Source organism: Balaenoptera borealis (genome assembly GCF_965194805.1).
Source record: "Balaenoptera borealis genome assembly, chromosome: 6".
Taxonomy (NCBI): Eukaryota; Metazoa; Chordata; class Mammalia; order Artiodactyla; family Balaenopteridae; genus Balaenoptera; species Balaenoptera borealis.
The window spans coordinates 75,591,614-75,613,109 of NC_138863.1; the positions used below are offsets into that span (position 1 = coordinate 75,591,614).

General features: G+C 33.3%; 1 long non-coding RNA gene across 3 annotated transcripts in view; it reads left to right on the plus strand.

Moving 5' to 3' along the window:
- The first annotated feature begins 587 nt into the window (after positions 1-587).
- Positions 588-21,496, plus strand: part of LOC309630469 — an 83,593-nt gene continuing 62,684 nt past the window's right edge. For all 3 annotated transcript variants that reach the window (XR_014245681.1, XR_014245682.1, XR_014245683.1), the window contains exons 1-2: positions 588-13,106; positions 13,482-13,663. This is a non-coding gene — a long non-coding RNA (uncharacterized lncRNA). The remainder of the gene's footprint in view (positions 13,107-13,481; positions 13,664-21,496) is intronic.

Here is a 21,496-nt window from a genome sequence, read left to right on the forward strand (position 1 = left end):
ATAAAAACACTTTGAACGTATTTAGTCTGAAGATAGAAAAAATCTGATATTATTCTATGTAAAAATGAATGCAAACATATTCTAACTAGATATATTCTTTTAACTCCTATTAAAGACAGAAAAATTATACAAACTTAATGAAAATAAAAGCAAAAGTAACAAAAAACACCGAAATCATGATGCCATGAGCCTTTTCCTGTACACCTAAATTTATTTAGACAATATAGGATTTCTATATCTAATTAAGTTAGAATTATATGTAAAAACTGTGAAAAGATTATAAACTAGGTAAAGTCTTAAAAATATAGTCTTGACTATTTTGGGGGCGGGTGGGACACACCTTAAATTACTATAATGAAATTACCAGTTTAAGTTTGCAGTCTTGGCCTGACGATTGCTAGAATCAGGCTCTGATAGTTGGTGCTGGATTGGCAACCCAGATTTTATTTCACTTTATCTTGTTTTGGACTCCACCTAGATAGGAAGATTTCTTTAAGGAATTCTCTCTGGTTAATCTTCAGTCTCTCTCAGACCATATTCTGTGCTTTCAAATTCACTCTGGTTTGATTATTAAAAATAAAGTGTGAAAAAAAAAAAAAAAGTGTGGTTTCCAATTTGGAAAGCAAATTTGTGGTGATAAGGCTTTATCAACCAGCCAATAAGAAGTAATGGCCACCACATGAGGAAGGAAAACATAGCTTTACCTAGGGCAAGTATCGAAGGAAATTAAATGATATTACAATAAAGGTTACAATATTCTCTAAGTATAATAAATTGTTGGTATGTATTGGGTTTAGAAATTAATTTGCCATGAGAATAGTACACTTTCCAGTCTGAATGAGTCTAGGAGTTAAATATTTTTATTGAAATATAATTGACATACAATATTGTTAGTTTCAGGTGTACTACAAAATGACTTGATATTTGCATATATCATGAAATGGTCACCACAAGTCTAGTAGCAATTTGTCCCATACAAAATTATTACAATATTATTGACCATATTCTGTATGCTGTATATTACATCCCTATGATTTGTTTATTATATAACCATTAGTTTGTACATCTTAATCCCCTTTACCCATCACCCCTCACCCTTCTGGCAACCACATGTTTGTTTTCTGTACCTATGAATCAGTTTTCATTTTGTTTTGTTTGTTTACTTATTTGTTTCATTTTTTAGACTTCACATATAAGTGAGATCATGTGGTATTTCTTTTTCTCTGCCTGACTTATTTCACTTAGCACAATACATCCATCCATGTTGTCACAAAAGGCAAGATTTCATTATTTTAATGGCTGAGTAACATCCCATTGTGTGTATGTGTATATATATTTCACACCTTCTTTATCCATTCATATATCTGTGGACACTTAGGTTGCTTCCATATCTTGGCTGTTGTAAATAATACTGCACAAATATTGGGTTGCACATGCTTTTGCAAGTTAGTGTTTTTGTTTCCCTTGGGTAAATAGCCAGAAGTGAAATTGCTGAATTATCACATGGCAGTTCTGTTTTTAATTTTTTGAGGAAACTCCATACTATTTTTCATAGCGGGTGTCCCAATTCACATTCCCACCAATAGTGCAAGAGGGTTCCTTTTCTCCACATACTCACCCATACTTGTGTGCTGTCTTTTTGATGATAGCCATTCTGACAGGTGTGAAGTGGTATCTCATTTTGGTTTTGATTTGCATTTCCCTGATAATAATGCTGAGCATCTTTTCACATGTCTGATGGCCGCCTGTATATCTTCTTTGAAAAAATGTCTCTTTAAGTCCTCTGCACTTTTTAAATTGGGTTGTTTGTTTTTTTGATGTTGAGTTGTATGAGTTCTTTGTATATTTTGTATATTAAACCCTTATCAGATATATCATTTGCAAATATCTTCACCCATTCAGTAGGCAGTTTTTTTGATTAGTTGAAAGTTTTCTTCACTGTGCAAAAGTTTTTAGTTTGGAGTAGTCCCATTTTGTTTATTTTTGCTTTTGTTTCCCCTGTCTGAGGAGACAATTGCTAAGACCGATGTCAAAGAACATACTGCCTATGTTTTCTTCTAGGGGTTTTATCATTTCAGGTTTTACATTTAAGTCTTTAAATAATTTTGAGTTTATTTTGTGTATCATATGAGAAAGTAGTCTCGTGTGACTCATTTGCATGTAGCTGTCCTACTTTTCTTTCCAGTTTGGAGTCCTTTAATTTCTTTCTTTCTTCTTTTTTTTTTTTTTTTTGTCTGATTGCTGTGGCTAGGACTTCCAATACTATATTGAATAAAAGTGGTGAGAATGGGCATTCTTGACTTTTCCTGATATTAGAGAAAATGCTTTTAACTTTTCAGCATTGATGATGAAATGTTGGTTTGATGTTATTGTAGGTTGGTCATAAATGGCCTTTATTATGTAGAGGTATGTTTCTTCTATACCCACTTTGTTGAGAATTTTGTCATGAATAAATGTAGAATTTTGTCAAGAGGTTGTTTTTTGCATTAATTGAGATAATCGTATGATTTTTATTCTTCAGTTTGTTAATGTAGTGTATCACATTGATTGATTTCTGGATATTGAACCATCCTTGCACCCTGGGAATAAATCCCACTTGATCATGGTGGTTGGTCCTTTTAGTGTATTGTTGAATTGAGTTAGCTAAAATTTTGTTGTGGATTTCTGCATCAAATTTCATCGGTGATATTGGCCTGTAATTTTCTTTTTTTGTGGTGTCTTTGACTAGTTTTGGTACCAGGGTGATGCTGATCTACTAGAGTGAGTTCAGAAGTATTCCCTCCTCTGCAATTTTTTGGAATAGTTTGAGAAGGATAGGTGTTAATTCTTATAAAAATGTTTAGAAGAATTAACTTGTGAAACTGTCTGGTCTTTGGCATATTCTTTTTTTTTTTCATTATGCTGATTAATTTCTTCAGATATATCTTCCAGTTAATGAATTCTCTCTTCATCTGTGTCCAATTATTGCAATAATTTTTAAATTTCTATCCCCATACTTTTGTATTTAAAAATTCTATTTGGTTCCTCACAAAAGGGCTCCGTGTTTTTATTTTAAGGGTGTGTTCTTATTTCCATGTGCATTACATATATTTTTTATCTCTTTAATCATTTAAAAAAAGACTTTATTAGTTCCATGATCTATGTAGATTTTAAGGATACAGGAGTGCGCTAAAGAGAGTTCTGTCCTTATGGAACTATCATTTTAGTGTAAAATTTATTTTTATTTCCATGACCTATTGTTATTCTGTTCTCTACAATTAGGGGTAGTGGTGATATAAGTCTGTTTCTTTTTGTATATGTTGACTCATTAATGTCACAAATTTCTATTTTCTATATTTTGAATAGTAATTTTAAAAATTAATTGTATGTCATCTTAAACATTATCTCTGCCTTTTCATCTCACTTCATGTTCCAGGATAACTGACACTGTCTCAATTGTTGGACGATTTCTCTCAAATTGTAGAGACATTTCAGTCTTGATACAATATTTTAAGGTTAATTTATTGGCTTGATTTTTCTGAATAATAATTTATATTTCATATTCCCAACCCACTTGTTTAAGTTAGGTGTAAGTTCGGATATATATTTTTTTAGAATATTTGCTTTTTTCAGAGAATTGCTTAAATGCAGTTTTGAATTTTTAAAATAAATGCTAATTTATTCCAGAATGTCAAGGTGATTGTATGGGAATGATCTCAACACTGTCTAAGCTGCATATTATGAGAACTTAATGTCTCTAGATTGCTTTCAAAGATGGGAGAGTATTATAGACTGAATTGTGCCCCCCCCCCAATTCATATGTTGAAGTCCTAACCCCCCAATGTGGCCATATTTAAAGATAGTCTTTAAAGGGGTAATTAAGGTTAAATGAGGTTATAAGGTCAGGGCCCTAATCTGATAGAGCTGATTTCTTTATACGAAGAGGAATAGACACCAGAGATTTCTTTCTTTCTCCACTTGTGTACAAAGAAGAGTTCATATGTGCACACAGCAAGATGTCAGCTGCCTACAAGCCAAGAGAAGAGGTCATGGCATCTTGTCAGCACATTGATGTTAGATTTCCCAGCCTCAAGAACTGTGAGAAATACATTTCCATTGTTTAAGCCACCCAGCCTGTGATATTTTGTTATGGCAGCTCAAGCAGACTAGTATAAAGAGGAAAGAGGGAGGTATTTTAGTTGTTATTGAGTGAAGGAGTATGATTTCCAAATAAAATAATTTCAGTGCAAAGGAGAGGGAAAACACACCAAAATGATTCTTCCTGTTTAATATCTGCATCTAGGAAATAATCAAAGATTCACTCCAAAATTTCAAAATCTTGAAATGATTTCAGAGAGTGTGAATGAGAGAATCAGCTAAGCATTAGTAATGGATTTCAAGGTATAATGATATTTTAAGTGTAGAATCAAGCCTGTTAGATAAGGGGAGACTTAAAAGCCAATAAGCAATTAAAAAGATGTCCTCATACTAATCCCAAGAATCTGTTACCTTACATGGCAAAAGAGATTTTGAAGATGTGTTTAAGGTTATAAACCTTTATATAGGGAGGTTACCCTGGATTATCCAGCTGGACCCAGTCTAATCAAATGAGTCCTTAAAATGGAGAATCATTCTCAGCGGTACTCAGAGAAAAAGATGTGATGACAGAAGTTCTTTGAAGGTGAAGGAAGGGGGCCACATGCCAGGGAATGGGGATGGTCTCTGGAAGCTGGAAAAGTGAAGGAAACTGATACTCCCATTGAGCCTGCAGAAAGGAAGGCAGCCATGCTGAACTTTGATTTAGTGCGAACCATGTTGGAATTCTATATTGCAAAACTGTAAGATAATAATTATTGTCGTTTGAGGCAGCAAGTTTGTCGTAATTTGTTATGGCAGCAATAGAAAACTAACATCAATTTTGTTTTACAAATTTAGACCAGAATATATAAAATAAAGACGCAAGAACGTAACATAAATATGTCAAAACGTAACATAGCACACAAAGAAAATATTAGTCCAACTACACTTAGTAATATAAGGATGCTGAATACTAAAATACCTATTAGTATATAATTCATAGTATGTACAAGAATATAAGTGTGTGTTACACAAAATTATTTAATGATTTTAACATTTAAAAAGCTTTTACATCATCCACAAAAAAAGTTTTACGTGTGCCAGTAATTCATAAAAGAAGGAATACAGAGATACAGATGGTGTATAAATATACAAAAAGTATTCAAAGTATACTTTTTAAAGTATCCCAATTCAAAGTATCCCAATTTTAGAATGAAATATGTTTTATCACCCCAAATTAAGTTTAAGAAAAAAAAGAAAAGTTTCTTGTACCTAGTGAACTTTGAGTAAGTTAGAAAGCAAACTCACACACCCCAGATGGAGTGTAAAATAATGCAGCATTACCAGGCCAGTGGAAAATTTGGAAGTGTAGAGTCTTTAAAATATCCCTATTTCACTGACCAATTTCAATTAAGGAAAAATATTGTGACATATGTTACAGTATCTCCAATTTTAGGAATGATCAAGATATGTGACAACATCCATTTATGGATATGCTCAGCAAAACATAATTTATAATAGCTAAAATTATATTACTATGGTCAAATAATGCCATATTAGTTAAATACACTGTGGAAAGTCTACAAAGGGTTACTATGCAACTGTAAAATTATTAAATTATAAGAAGCTTTAAAACCTTAGGAAACTATTTTTATCAAAAAACCTCATGGAATTTATCCAACAGTCAATAAGAATCAGGAAAATATGCATGTATTGTATACATAAATAATCTCCTGCACAGAAAAGTCCCTTTTCCATTCCCACTATAAGAGATTATAGCTGATCCTCTTTTTCTTACTATGTTGTTCAACTCTTTCCCTCTTTTTCTTCTTCTCTTCCAAGATGAAATTCCCCTTCCCATTTTTTCTTTATTCATTCCCTTACTTTCGTCTCAGCATCTCTCTTCTTTCCTTCCTTCCTTCCTTCCTTCCTTTCTCTGTCTGTCTCTCTCTTTCAAACTATTGGGTACAAATTTTGAACAAATTTTGAATTCCTCTAATTTTTTAATGCAGAATGTTTCAACCCTCCTTTATTTCCTGCGTTCTCCTTCAAGACTGCTGCCTTTTATCCATATAGGATCTTCCAGGGAATCTTCTCTGATAAAGAGCCAAATTATTTTATATAAGTTATACACCTTTCTAAATATAAAAAGCATATGCAGTATCAAGTTTTGTGTAAAACATTTAATAGCATATTTTTCTTATTGCTTCTACATAGAAAACTATGCAAAAGCAAAAGTCACAAATGCAAAGAGATAATTATCTATAAAGATGTTCATCATAGTGTTGTTTATAATACATTTTAAAAATATGAAGTAATCTAAATGTCCTTTACTTAATTAGTAGGTACGTTTTACACTTTGCCATATTCACATTATATAGTATTATATTATATATTATGTTATATACACTTATTTATAATATATCAGTGTGGGCTAAATAAATGCATATTAGCAATATTTGTACCATGGTATGTGTATATATATCTATATCTATATCTATATATATCTTCCTCGACTTACTATACGGTTACATCCCAATATACCCATTGTTACTTGAAAATATAGTAAATCAAGAATGCATTTAATACACCTAACTTACCGAATAACATAGCTGAGTCCAGCCTACCTTAAACATGCTCAGAACTTGTACATTAGGCTACAGTTGGGCAGAACCATGTAACAAAAAGCCAATTTTATAATAAAGTGTTGATTATTTCATGTACTTTATTGACTACTCTACTGAAAGTAAAAAACAGAATGTTTGTTGGGTACAGAATGGTTGTAAGTGTGTGGGTTGTTTATCCTGATGATTGTGTGGATCTGCCAAGCATCATGAGCTAGTATCATCCCGAGTATCACTAGTCCAGGAAAAGATCAAAATTCATAATTCAAAGTATGGTTTCTACTGAACATGTATTACTTTCACGCCATCGTAACGTGGGGATTGTCTCTAAATGCTATACCAGAGAAGCTAGAAGAAGTTGCTTCAGAGATTTCAGATTTCATCTACAGTTCAGCTTCTGAAGTTAAGGCCTGAGCATAATGTATCTGCCACAGATAGTGTACAAATTATGGACTAAAACAGACAAGCAGAGAAAAGCATCAGCCTTCCAGAGTTACTGTCTGGTTAAGGCAAACATGAGCAGTAAATAATGAGGAATATGAATTAGCTTTTGTGTTGAAACTAACTTGGTGTTACTTGTATGTGAGATCTTAAGAGTATCAGATGAAGGCAGGTGGAGGCATGCTCTTGTAGCATGATGGCCCATCCTCCTTTTAATGAATAAATGTGCAAGCCAACATCCAAGTTCTCTTTTTATTACAATCAGATTTCTTGTAGCTGTTTATGTTACTATGCATAACAAAAATATATTGGCCTATTTTTCTGATTTTTCCCTTAAAGCAGAAAGACTTTTTTTTTTCTTTCGTTGTAAAGAAGAAGGAATACATATTAAAGTAACTGATTTGATTTCTGTTTCATTGTCCACTGCTATTGAACATCTAAGTGTTTGCAGTTGACTAAATAAAATGCCTCTAAAACAAACAAAAAACAAAAATAAAACAACAAAACACTGGCATGGGTTAATTCAAACAGATCAATCAAATGGTCTGGGATGGGACCTGAGAATTTCTAATATTTAATATACAACCCAGATAATTGTTATCATCTGTCAAGTTTGAAAAATATTAAATTAGTTTAATAAGATTAACTTACATCTAATAGATAATTGAGACTAGCTGCTCTGGGAAAAGTAGTTTCCAAATATGAAGGAAAGGTAAAGTAGGTAATTTTAGGTCACATATGATAGAACTGAGAAATTGCAACATGAGCCCATTAGGTACTTGAGAACATAAAGAAAATGATACTTTGAAGTGAAAAGTGGTGCAGGATAGGTATATATGTACCAAAAATATTTTACACATTTTAATTTCGTTCTTAGAATGGTATCTAGGCATCCTTTTATTCCCCTCTTACCCTTTCCTGTACGTAATGTCCAGATTTCAAACCAGTACTACAGGATTTATAAACTAGTCCAATTTTGGTTGAAATAATTTACTTCAGGACATCCTGGTCTTAACTACAATTATAAAATTATCTACATAAAATACATTCTAAAGTTCAAAGAGTTCTCTTATCAACATTTGAAGCACAGCCAAGTTTGAGTTGATACCACCTACAACTATATTTTTACCATACAATTTATTTTAATTCTCCTTTCTCTCTAAAAATTTGAGAATATGTACACATTACCAGATCTTTAGCATGCAACATATATATGAGCGTGCCATAAAACAACATGATGTATGACAGTATCTCCCTGTCATTTCTCTTATAGGCAGTGAAGTTTTGGGGGTTTAATATCTCTTTAAATTTTACATTTCCCCAAGGAATGTAATAGCCCATTGTATGGCATTGTAAGACAAAATGACTAAATTAGAAAGATGTAAAGGGGTGTTGTAAAATCTAGTGGAAATTTTCAAATTTGGACTTCCCACATAAAAGCATGGCGAACTAAAAAACCTGAGTACCTTAGGACCTGTCGACAACCTATTAGATGAACTTAATCCTTTGCTGGAAGAAATATAAAGGTTCAATTTAGATTTCTAAGTCATGCTTCTATATTGAGCAAGGAAAAACCATGCATTGAACTGTTTATGGTCAATGTGTATGCCAGTTTATATTAAAACATTAAAAATGTTCCTATATCTTTAATGAAGTAAATTATACTTGTATTTCAACCTAAGGAAATAGAGTGGGTAAATGTAATTTTACAAATGTTCTTTGCAACAATAAATTTAACAATAACAAAAATATCATAAATATATGATAGTTCACCTTTTCCACTAATCTGTAAACCACACTTGGAGTTAATTTAATTTAATACATATAAAATAATTCTGTACACATATTTATTTGTTCCCCCAAATAGTAGGCAATTAATTACAGCACAGTGGTGAGTCCAGTTCTAGGTCTTTGCTAATTTTTTAGTTGTGACATTGTATCCAATTTTGACACTTAGTAACCTCCTGCTACTCTGTTTTGCTACAAATATAGTAATAAAACTAGTATCAGCTCTTTGTTCTTACTTAATAGTATGTGCTATTTAAATAATTTTAAAAGAAGAATCATGGTTGCTTTTATCAAGAAGTTTTTTATGATTTACACTTAGAAAATTCCCTTCTCAAGTTTCTATTTGTAGCAAACAGTTGACTTTTTTCACTAATTATCAGCACAGTGCTCCTTTGCTTACAGATTGATGTTTATAGTAAGAAATCTGCAAAAGAAATATATTTTCTTTGGGGTTCATTCATGAGAATGGCCTTCATTGTCTTCTAACTTCTCTCTCTCTATATATATATGTGTGCGTGTGTGTGTGTGTGTGTGTGTATACTCATACATATGTTTATTTAAAATGTCATTTGTGTTGTTCATTTCTGTTTTTCATTTATGTTATTCAATTCACCTCTATCTTTAATGTATTGAAAACAGTATCAATTCATTCAATATCACTAAATCACTCAATTATTTTCAAACAGCTTAATCATATTCATTTCTGTGATAGCTTCTGAATCTTTTTTTCCTCCTCAGATTAGATTTCTTATTCTGACACAATCTTCCTCACTCTTTTAGTTAATTTTTTTTAAATTTCAGTTTCTCAAAAATAAAACTCTTCACTTTATTTGTAGCTTCTCAATTTTGTCTTCTTAATTTGTATATTCTAATTCCTTAGCCTACCACTTCCTTTCACTCTTTTTTTTTTTAATAATTGAAAGTATCAATAAATATTATCTTGATTTTGTGTTGAAAAGCTCACTTTTGCTCATAAAATTTTCTCATCTTCTCTTTAATACTCAAAAATTCTGCATCAAAATATCCCCCCCATCCATGCTTCTCATTAGGAGTTATGTACTTTATTCTGTAACGTCTTGATAAGTTATCATCATCTGATTCTGAACAGTTTTTACCATCTGTCATCTTGAAAGAGAGATGGTTGCCCGTCTATTGTAAAAATGCTTCTATTTTTGCTCAGTCACATTGAGACAGATACAGGCTGTGTTATTACTTCAATTTACCGTGTAAGGACTATGATGATTAAGCAATTTTTTTTCTGGTGGCATAACTTGCTGATAGCAGAGCTGAAGTAAAACCCTTATTCTTATTATTCTTAACTCAGCGAGCATTCCCTTATACATTTTTTTTTTTTAACTAATATGATAGTTTGAAATTTGTTGTGGTATACTGAACATGCCATATGACTTCTCTGGTTTCATTTCTCTTATCTGTGAAATGAGGTAGAGTTACACCCCTTTTAAAATACCTACACTGAATAGAGTGATGTTTTAGATGTATTATTGAGACCTCCATCAATTTACACTGGTTGGTTAATTGAAAGGACTCAAAAGACTCCACAAAGTGAACTCTTTAAGCCTGTAAGAAAAGTGAAGTATACAGCACAACAGGAGAATGAAAGAACACGCAATCACAGAAAGGTCCAAAAACTTCCAGGTACAGCCCTCTGGGATCCTTTTCAGCCTCAAAGGACATGCTTCAGATTCAGATTATGAAACACCCAGATTTGTGTGAGGTGGCTCAATTTCAAGGGAACCCAAGCACCCAATTCCAGAGAGGGCTTTTTGTCCACTGATCATACAGCTAAAACCACGCTTGGTAACCATTTACACCAAGTACAAAACATCCATTTATACATCCTGAAAGAATGGAGAGAAGCTGGTGCCTCCCATGGAGTTTCAAGCTTTAAAAGGAATATTATAAATCACTAGCTAGTGTTATCTCATTCTTATTTTTTGACTAAGAGTCCTTACCAGCCTTCCAGATGTCCCTAGAAATAAGCATAAATTTACTTCTTTCCCATCCCTACCCCCAGTACTACTAATCTCACATATTGTTATTATTGCTAATGATAAGTACTAAAAGTCTTTGTGGTAAAGACATTTCATAGACATTAAGGGCTTTGGGGGTATAAAAAGAGAGAAGGACATGTTACTGGATGGGACTATAGATGGAGAATAACACCTGGATTGACTCACAGGATGGTATGTAGATTTATTTGGTTTACTGTTAAAAAATGGGTGTGCGAGAATGGAGAGATGGTATAAATATACATCTTTTTGCTGCTTCATCCATGCTGAAAAAGTAGTAAAGAAAGGAAAACAAATTTCCAGAGTTTCTCTTCATTTCAACAAAAATTTTATTCCCAAACTGAAATTCCTTTGGAGAGAAAATAAGAAAGGAAGCATACAATTTTGAATCAGTAGACTAGTCAGCCTGATGAGGAAGGATCAGAATACATTGACCATCTATGTATGTAGACAAGTAGAATAATATAAATACTTAGCTGATCTTGAATTGCAGAAAAGGAAATTCCAGAATGCCCAAAGAGAAGAGGGGCCTAAAAGGAAGAGATTTGAATATGTTAAAGTTAGAAACCTCTTGGGAGGTTTTTCTTCTGGATGTTTTTGAGTCTAGGCTACAATGTCTATACTGGGAGAAAAATCAGTAGCCTTGGTTTGGTGTATTTGTGGAAGTACATGGAGTAACTTGTATAAAGCTGGACATCAGGAATCAAAGAAAAATATCAGTCTTCAATTTGAAGAAGACACTTTGTGTGGAGCAAGATAAACACAAGCCAATCTTTTTATTTATTTATTCTTTAATTGGGGTATAGTTGCTTTACCATGTGGTATTAGTTTCTGCTGTACAACGAAGTGAATCAGCTATATGTATACATATATCCCCTTCCTCTTGGACATCCCTCCCCCACCTCCATCCCACCCATCTAGGTCACCACAGAGCACCAAGCTGAAAAGCAGCAATGCCAGAGCCTTAGTGGGAACAAAGATAAAAACCGGAAAAGTCATGTCACTTTACATGCAACTAGAGAAATTTCTAATATATAAAGGAAATTAGTAAACTGTGAAAAGAAAAAAAAAACCTTAGAGGAAAATGGGTTCAAATACCTAATTGTAGAAGATCCTTGCAACAGGGAAAACTGAATCACAGTTCCTCTAAAGTTGTTGCTTTTTTCCTGCTGTGTTAGCTTTTCAGAGTTAAGCATTACCTGATAGAGAGTATATCAACCTTGAAGTATCTGTCCTCCCAATTTGCTTGGTTCTATTTGCTTTCTGAGCTATTTGCCTAGTGAAGATTTCCGGGTGCCATTGCCAATGACTCATTTCCTAACATTTTTGGCTGTATCAGCCTGACCCTGGGTAAGTGTAGATCTCCAACAAGCCCTAAATTGTGCCTGTTATAGAGAAAACAGCAGCAGTTCTGGCTTGTATATTCAACCCAACCAGACCCTGAAGGTTCTGGAACTTCTCACTGCTGTCGGACTCTGGTGAAGCATCCTACTGTGGTATATATGTCTTTCCTAATGGCTACTTGGAGAAGATAGGTAACCAACATAAAAAAATTTTTAAAAAAATGGAATTTTGACCAGTGAGAGACAGGAGACAGGAAGGAACAAGTAATGGCTGTTACGAAGCATGGTGATTCCATATGGCCATTACAGTAATATCTCATGTTACTGAGCATTGACCTAAGTTTTCTTGTAAAGCTTTGATTTACTAGTTCAAGTACCACCTTGGATTAGTTTTTCCTCTTTCTCTGTTTTACTTTCCTTTTCCCCTTATTCTTGTTGCCCTGGGATTGCAAATCTTTCTCGTCCTTTCCCTCTGCTCAAAATTTTAGCATGTAAATTTTGCCATAAGCTAGAGGAGCCTGGCTATGACAAGAGGTGTCATATTCTTTTCAGTGGGTAAGAACAGCAAAGAAAAATATAAATAATATGTACCATAAATTGTGAGTTATGTTATATATTAATAAGAGTTATTCATTAAAGTGCTCTGCAGCCAATGGTGTTTCAAAAATGTGTTTAGTCGAGTTTCTTTACTTAGTAACCTTAAGTGTACTGCTTTTTTTTTCTTCCTTTGAGCATTCATTGAGACTAGCATATCTGAAACACATCATGAAAACAACATTTAGAGAGCAGAGATGATAGAAAACTTAAAATCCCATAGGATCCAGGTAGGTAATGTAAATAAGCAAAACAACCTGGTTGTATACCATGCTAAACTGGAGAGCGCTTGCCCCAGCTGAACTGGAGCACTTTCAGAGGATAGCTGGTATATGGGAATGTGGGTTCTGTGTTTCAGAATAAGTCAAACATCTATATTTGTTTTAAAAATATAAAATCTCCTAATGTAAAAAGTATTGACACCTGATTCTAATATTTAAAAGTCGCTGCATGGTTCTAAGATAATATGTCTATAAACTGGGCCAGAGGCAATGGTTTGTGACAATGGTGAAATTACCATTGGAGTACTCTGATCAGTTGACTGTGTTCTAGGCGCTGAAGGCTGAAGGAAAAAAGAATTCAAAGAAACGTTTCTTATTTTCAAGGAGCTCACAAGGATCAAGAATATTACCACTTTATGTCTAATTTGTGGGTGTATACCCAATGCATTTTCTCAAATCATCCCAGAATGGAAAGAAATCTAAAAGGAGAATTTGATGTCCTTGTTCAGTCTGAAGACACAATTATACAACATATCAATTCTACTTCAGGATGTAATAAACTACTGGTAAGTTGTTTACTCCTTTTAATCCTTCCTTTCTGAACATTGATAATTGGGTAAGGATTAAACAAACATTGATAATTATATTTTATACCTAGATACACTTCTTTTATGCAATTGAAGTAAATCCTTAGGTAAGTGGCTTCATTTCACAGAAATAATTTTTTTAAGAAGTTGAATTAAAAAGATCATTTTCACCAACAATTACAACCTAGGGAAGTGTAACAAAGTTAATTAAGATGATTATTGATAATGCTTCTAAAATCCAATCACATGTGATGTGATGATATGTAAGCAAAATCAGAATTAAGTTACAAGGCTTTTGTGAGTGACTATGTTGTCAGCTCATTCATGAATTCATTATTTCTACAACTAAAATATTTTAGTGAAACAATAATGAGCATTTTGCTTTCACTAAGTATCAGTCTAACACGGTTGACAGTGGTATGAGTAGTATGGTTGGCAGAATTCTAAGATGACACTCATGATCTCCACCCCATGGTGGTGTTACTGTCATTATTCTGTTACATAGAAAAAGGGATTTTGCAGACATAATTGAGGTTATTAATCTGTTGACATTAAGTTAATGAGATTATCCCCATAGACCTGACTGAATCACACGAGCTCTTTCAAAGCAGAAAGTTTTCTGAGGCTGTCAGCAGAAGAGAATAAGAGATTGGAAGTTTGAAAAGTGTTGATGTAAGGGAGATTCTGTGTTGCTGAGATAGAGGGGGCCTTGCAGAGACCTTTTGGATCTGAGAGCTATTCCTGGCTGCCCGCCAGCCAGAAAATGGAGACTTTATCCTGTAAAATAAAGGAACTGAATTCTGCCAATAACAATAAAGAATGAAAGAAAGGAGGTATCTATCTTATTTATTTTTCTTGTCTTATTACCTAAATAGGAGCATCAGTAAAACACTGAATCTAACTGGTAACATGTGGCATCATTATCTGGCGTCTGACTTTAACAAAAATGTTTCCAAGTTTCACCATTCTCTAGTATGCTTGCTGTAGGTTTCTGTAAAATAAATGCTACTAGGTTAAGAATGTTTCATTTCATTTCCTAGATTTCTAGTAGGAAATTTTTTTCTTTTTCTTTTTTTTCTACACAAATGTTTTCATACCTAAGAATTCTTTATTTTTTAAAAGGCTTATAAAATTTACCTGTAAAAGCCTTAGTTCCTAGTGTCTTTTTGTGGGGAAGTTTAAATCACTAACTAAATTTATTAAGATAATTTAAATTATATTTCCTATTTCTTTGTAATTCAATTTTTTGCGATTTATATAATTTTAGATAAATATCTATTACTTGTAAGTTTTCAAATTTATCTTTGTGGAATTGTTCATAGTGCTTTCCTTTTTTTTTTTTTTAACAACTTTATTGGAGTATAATTTCTTTATATTGTTGTGTTAGTTTTTGCTGTATAACAAAGTGAATCAGCTATACGTATACATGCCCGTATCCCCTCCCTCTTGCATCTTGCTCCCACACTCCCTATCCCACCCCTCTAGGTGGTCACAAAGCACAGAGCTGATCTCCCTGTGCTATGTGGCTGCTTCCCACTAGTTATCTATTTTATATTTGGTAGTGTATATATGTCAGTGCCACTCTCTCACTTCGTTCCAGCTTGCCCTTCCTGCTCCTCGTGTCCTCAAGTCCATTCTCTATGACTGAGTCTTTATTCCTGTCCTGCCCCTAGGTTCTTCAGAACCCTTTTTTTTTTTTTTAGAGTCCATATATATGTATTAGCATACGGTATTTGTTTTTCTCTTTCTGACTTACTTCACTCTGTATGACAGACTCTAGGTCCATCCACCTCACTACAAATAACTCCATTTCATTTATTTTTATGGCTGAGTAATATTCCATTGTATATATGTGCCACATCTTCTTTATCCATTCATCTGTTGATGGACACTTAGGTTGCTTCCATGTCCTGGCCTTTGTAAATAGTGCACCAGTGAACATTGTGCTACATGACTCTTTTTGAATTATGCTTTTCTCAGGGTATATGCCCAGTAGTGGGATTTCTAGGTCATATGGTGCTTCTATTTTTAGTTTTTTAAGGAACCTCCATACTGTTCTCCATAGTGGCTGTACCAATTTACATTCCCACCAACAGTGCAAGAGGGTTCCCTTTTCTCCACACCCTCTCCAGCATTTATTGTTTGTAGATTTTTTGATGATGGCCATTTTTGATGATGGCGGTGTGATATGATACCTCACTGTAGTTTCGATTTGCATTTCTCTAATGATTAGTGATGTTGAGCATCCTTTTGTGTGTTTGTTGGCAACATGTATATCTTCTTTGCAGAAATGTCTATTTTGATCTTCTGCCCATTTTTGGATTGGGTTGTTTGTTTTTTTGATACTGAGCTGCATGAGCTATTTGTATATTTTGGAGATTAATCCTTTGTCAGTTGCTTTGTGTGCAAATATTTTCTCCCATTCTGAGGGTTGTCTTTTCGTTTTGTTTATGGTTTCCTTTGCTGTGCAAAAGCTTTTAAGTTTCATTAGGTCCCATTTGTTTATTTTTGTTTTCATTTCCATTTCTCTAGGAGGTGGGTCAAAAAGGATATTGCTGTGATTTATGTCATAGAGTGTTCTGCCTATGTTTTCCTGTAAGAGTTTTATAGTGTCTAGCCTTACATTTAGGTCTTTAATTCATTTTGAGTTTATTTTTGTGTATGGTGTTAGGGATTGTTCTAATTTCATTCTTTTACATGTAGCTGTCCAGTTTTCTCAGCACCACTTATTGAAGAGGCTGTCTTTTCTCCACTGTATATTCTTGCCTCCTTTATCAAAGATAAGGTGACCATATGTGAGTGGGTTTATCTCTGGGCTTTATCCTCTTCCATTGATCTATATTTCTGTTTTTGTGCCAGTACCATACTGTCTTGATTACTGTAGCTTTGTAGTACAGTCTGAAGTCAGGGAGCCTGTTTCCTCCAGCTGCATATTTCTTTCTCAAGATTTCTTTGGCTTTTCAGGGTATTTTGTGTTTCCACACAAATTGTGAAATTTTTTGTTCTAGTTCTGTGAAAAATGCCATTGGTAGTTTGATAGGGATTGCATTGAATCTGTAGATTGCTTTGGGTTGTATAGTCATTTTCACAATGTAGATTCTTCCAATCCAAGAACATGGTATATCTCTCCATCTGTTGGTATCATCTTTAATTTCTTTCATCAGTGTCTTATAGTTTTTTGCATATAGGTCTTTTGTCTCCTTAGGAAGGTTTATTTCCAGGTATTATATTCTTTTTGTTGCAATGGTAAATGGGAGTCTTTCCTTAATTTCTGTTTCAGATTTATCATCATTAGTGTATAGGAATGCAAGAGATTTCTGTGCATTAATTTTGTACCCTATAATTCGAATGTTGGTGCATTTAATGTTGCCCCAGAGGTCTCTGAGACTGTCCTCAATTATTTTCATTCTTTTTTCTTTATTCTGCTCTGTGGTAGTTATTTCCACTATTTCATCTTCCAGATCACTTATTCGTTCTTCTGCCTCAGTTATTCTGCTGTTGATTCCTTCTAGAGAATTTTTAATTTCATTTGCTGTATTGTTTATCCTTGTTTATTTGCTCTTTAGTTGTTCTAGGTCCTTCTTAGACGTTTCTTGTATTTTCTCCGTTCTATTTCCAAGATTTTGGATCATCTTTACTGTCATTACTCTGAATTCTTTTTCAGCTACACTGCCTATTTCCTCTTCATTTGTTTGGTCTGGTGGATTTTTACCTTGCTCCTTCATCTGCTGCATATTTCTCTGTCTTCTCATTTCTCTGTCTTCTCTGTCCTCTCTCTTAACTTATTGTGTTTGAGGTCTCCTTTCTGCAGGCTGCAGGTTCATATTTCCCTTTGTTTTTGGTGTGTGCCCCCAGGAGGTAAGGTTGGTTCAGTTAGTTGTGTAGGCTTCCTGGAGGAGGGTACTGGTGCCTGTGTTCTGGTGGGTGAGGCTGGATCTTGTCTTTCTGGTGAGCAAGACCATGTCTGGTGGTGTGTTTGGGGGTGTCTGTGAACTTCTTATGATTTTAGGCAGCCTCTCTGCTAATGGGTGGGGTTGTGTTTCTGTCTTGCTAGTTGTTTGGCATGGGGTGTCCAGCACAGAAGCTTGCTGGTCGTTGAGTGGAGCTGGGTCTTAGCATTGAGATGGAGATCTCCTGGATAGCTCTATCAGATTGATATTATGTGGGGCTGGGAGGTCTCTGGTAGTCCAATGTTCTGAACTCAGCTCTCCCACATCAGAGGCGCAGGCCTGACACCCGGCCTAAGCACCAAGACCCTATCAGCCACACGGAGGTTTATTCCTTAACCAAATTTGAGTTTTCTGTAGTCTACTCCACCTCAAGGGCCAATAATATTCAGAGGCGGCAAGAATTCTAATTCTTCATATTCTCTTTTCTTCCTGTGGAGTTCTTTTTTTTCCTTTGTGTGTAGTCTAGCTTCACTTTCTCACAGGGTGCTGTGTTCACAGGCCTCGCAACAGCCCTTCAGACCAGAGTTCCTAATCCATAGTACTTTCTTATTAAAAACAAAACAAACAAAACAGAAAAATCCAAAACTAGTTTCAGGGACTTCTGGTTTCAGGTCCTAAATGTAAAGAGCTTGGAAATCACCATTCTGTAATTACAACAAAAAGTAAGTTTAGCAAATTGAAAATTAATAACTTCTTGGAGAAAAAATAAGAAATATATTTATCTTTAGAAACCATGCAAGTCAGAATAGAATGAAATGAAATATTTAAAGTATTAAAAAAACTTAGCAACTTGGAATTCTATATCCAGAGCAGTTATTCTTCATAAGTGAAGGAGCAATAAGGACCTTATCAGACAAACAAAAAACTGTGGGAACTCACTGCCTGCAAAGCTGTCCTGCAAGAAATATTAAAAGCAGTTTTTCAGAAATAAGGAAAATAATATAGTTCAGAAACTTGGATTTACGTAAAGGAAAGGAAAGTGTTGGAGAAGGAATACATAAAGGTAAAATATACCTGTAATTTTCTTATTTTTAGTTGATCTAATACAGTTGGCCCTTGAAAAACTTGGGGGGGTGTAGGGTTGCCAACCCTTCAAGCTGTTGAAAATTCAACTACTGCTACCTCTGCCTCAAAAGCAAAGGAATTGATAAGTGATTCACCCAAAGGCAGAAATCTAACACAATTTGGTTAGAGCCCAAACTCAAATCCTAGTTCTTTTTATTCCACATATTGTGATCTCTACTTGAACACAAAAGTTTCCCCACACTTAAAGATCTGTAAAACAAAAATACAGGTACTATATTTATTTTTAAAAATTCATGTTATAAGTGGACCTGCATAGTTCAAAACTTTGTTGTGCAAGGGTCAACTGTATATAATTGTTTTTCCAAAGTAAAATAATAACAATGTATTTTGTGAAGATAGCAGGTCGATAAGTAAAATAAATGACTGAAATGTTATAAATGGTGGGAGGGAGAAGTTAAGAATACTCTGTTATAAGGTACCTGTACTACTTGTGAAGTGGTAGTGTTATTTAAAAGTAGACTTAGTTTAATATACCTTTACATGTATATTGCACACTCTAGGGCAACTGCCAAAATTGTTTAAAAAGAAGTATAATTGATATGCTAAGAAAGGAGAGAAAACAGAATCATATAAAACAGAATCAGTGAAAACCAGGGGAGACAGGAAAGAGAAAAAAAGAACAGGTGAAAGAAATTTAAAAAGTTATAAACATGATAGATATTAATATAACTATATCATTAACTTTAAATGTAAATGGTCTAAATACACCAATGTAAAGACAGAGATGGTCTGTCTTAAAAACAAGACCCAACTATATGTTGTCTACAAGAAACACACTATAAATAAAAAGACAGATTAAAAGTAAAGGGATGGTACAAGATATGCCATGATGACGCTAATCAAAAGAAAGTTAGAATAACTATAGTAATTTCAGAAAAAAAGAGACTTCTGAACAAGGAAAATGTACCATACTAAATAATGGAAGATGTTAATAATAGAACTCTGTGTGAGGGTGGAGGAAGTATATGGGAATTCTTTGAATATTTTCTCAATATTTATGTTAGTATAAAACTCTTCTAAAATTAAAGTCTATCATTAATAAAAAAGAAGAAAGGCAAAGAAAACTTTTTAATGTAATGACAGAAATAAAATTAAATGCATCAATAATCAAAGTAAATTGAATGAGTTATATTTTTTTAAGAAGAAACAATTCTCACTTGAATTAAAAACATGAAAGTACTATATGAAAGTGAAAAGCTTGAAAATAATGGAATGTCAAAAGTTATGTTAGGTTAATGCTAAATAAAATTTTGAAGATGTAGCAATTCTAATATTAGACTAAATATTTCTCAATACACAATTATTTAAGTAGGTTAAAAAAAGGATAAAAGGAGGTATTTAATAAAAATAAATGTTCTTATACACAAGAAACACATTAATTGCAAAAATTTATATACCTAATAAAAACAATATAAACAAAACTTTTGATATACTCATTTGCTTGTAATTTTTCCCATATCTGTTATTTTTTCAATATAAATACTACAAAATTGTTTATTCTTAGTTTTTCAATGTGTGCTCTATTTGATCATCTTTAAATCTTTTATTATTTATTTGCATTTAGTTTTCAGTTTGTTTTTTATCTTCTTGAATTGGTGATTTAATTTATTAATTTTTAGCCTTTCCTGATACTTTTAAAAACAATTAAGATACACATTTTCCTTTAAAGAACATTAGGACATCCCACAAGATTTGCTACAAAGTGCTTTCATTTTCTTCGGTTTTATATAGCTGTGTTTCATTTAGCTCACGAATGTTTTGAGTGTGTGTTTAATTTTCTAGATACAGATTTTAAAACAAATAACTGTTGATTCATTTATTCACTTGAAAGATTGGATATTAACTGTATGCCACATAGTCTAGGTCCTTGGAGTACATCAGTGAAAAAAGCAGGCACATTTCTCTGATTTTGTGAACCTTATATTTTAGTATTTTTAGTGTAGTTTCTTATTGTTGACTTCCAAATTAATTGTCAGATAATGGGGTCTATAGGATATTGGGTGTTTTGAATTAAGTTAAAAATTTGTACGTAGCCTTGAAAAAAAATTTTTTTTTAAATCAAAAAGCTGTCACCTTTTCACCATTGAATATGATGATAGCTGTGAGCTTATCATATATGGCCTTTATTATATTGATGTATGTTACCTCTATATCCACTTTGTGGAGAGTTTTTTTTTTTTTAATCATAAATGGATGTTTAATTTTGTCAAAAGCTTTTTCTGCATCTATTGAGATGATCATATGATTTTTATTCCTTAATTTGTTACTGTGGTCTATCACATTCATTGATTTGAGGATATTGAACCATCATTGCATCCCTAGGATAAATACCACTTGATCATGGCATATAATCCTTTTAACGTATTGTTGAATTCAGTTTCCTGATATTTTGTTGAGGATTTTTGCATTTATATTCATCTATATTGGCCTGTAATTTTCTTTTTTTGTGTTATATCTTTGTCTGATTTTGGTATTAGGGTGATGCTGGCTTTGTGGAATAAGTTCAGAAGCTTTCCTTCCTCTGTAATTTTTGGGAATAGTTTGAGAAGAATAGTTGTTAACTATTCTCTGAATGTCTGGTAGAATTCACCTGTGAAGCCATCTGATCCTGGACTTTCGTTTTTTGAGGGTTTATTATTACTATTATTATTACTGATTTAATTTCATTACTGGTAATTGGTCTGTTCATATTTTCTATTTCTTCCTGGTTCAGCCTTGGGAGATTGTACATTTCTAGGAATTTGTCCATTTCTCCTGAGTTGTCCATTTTATTGGC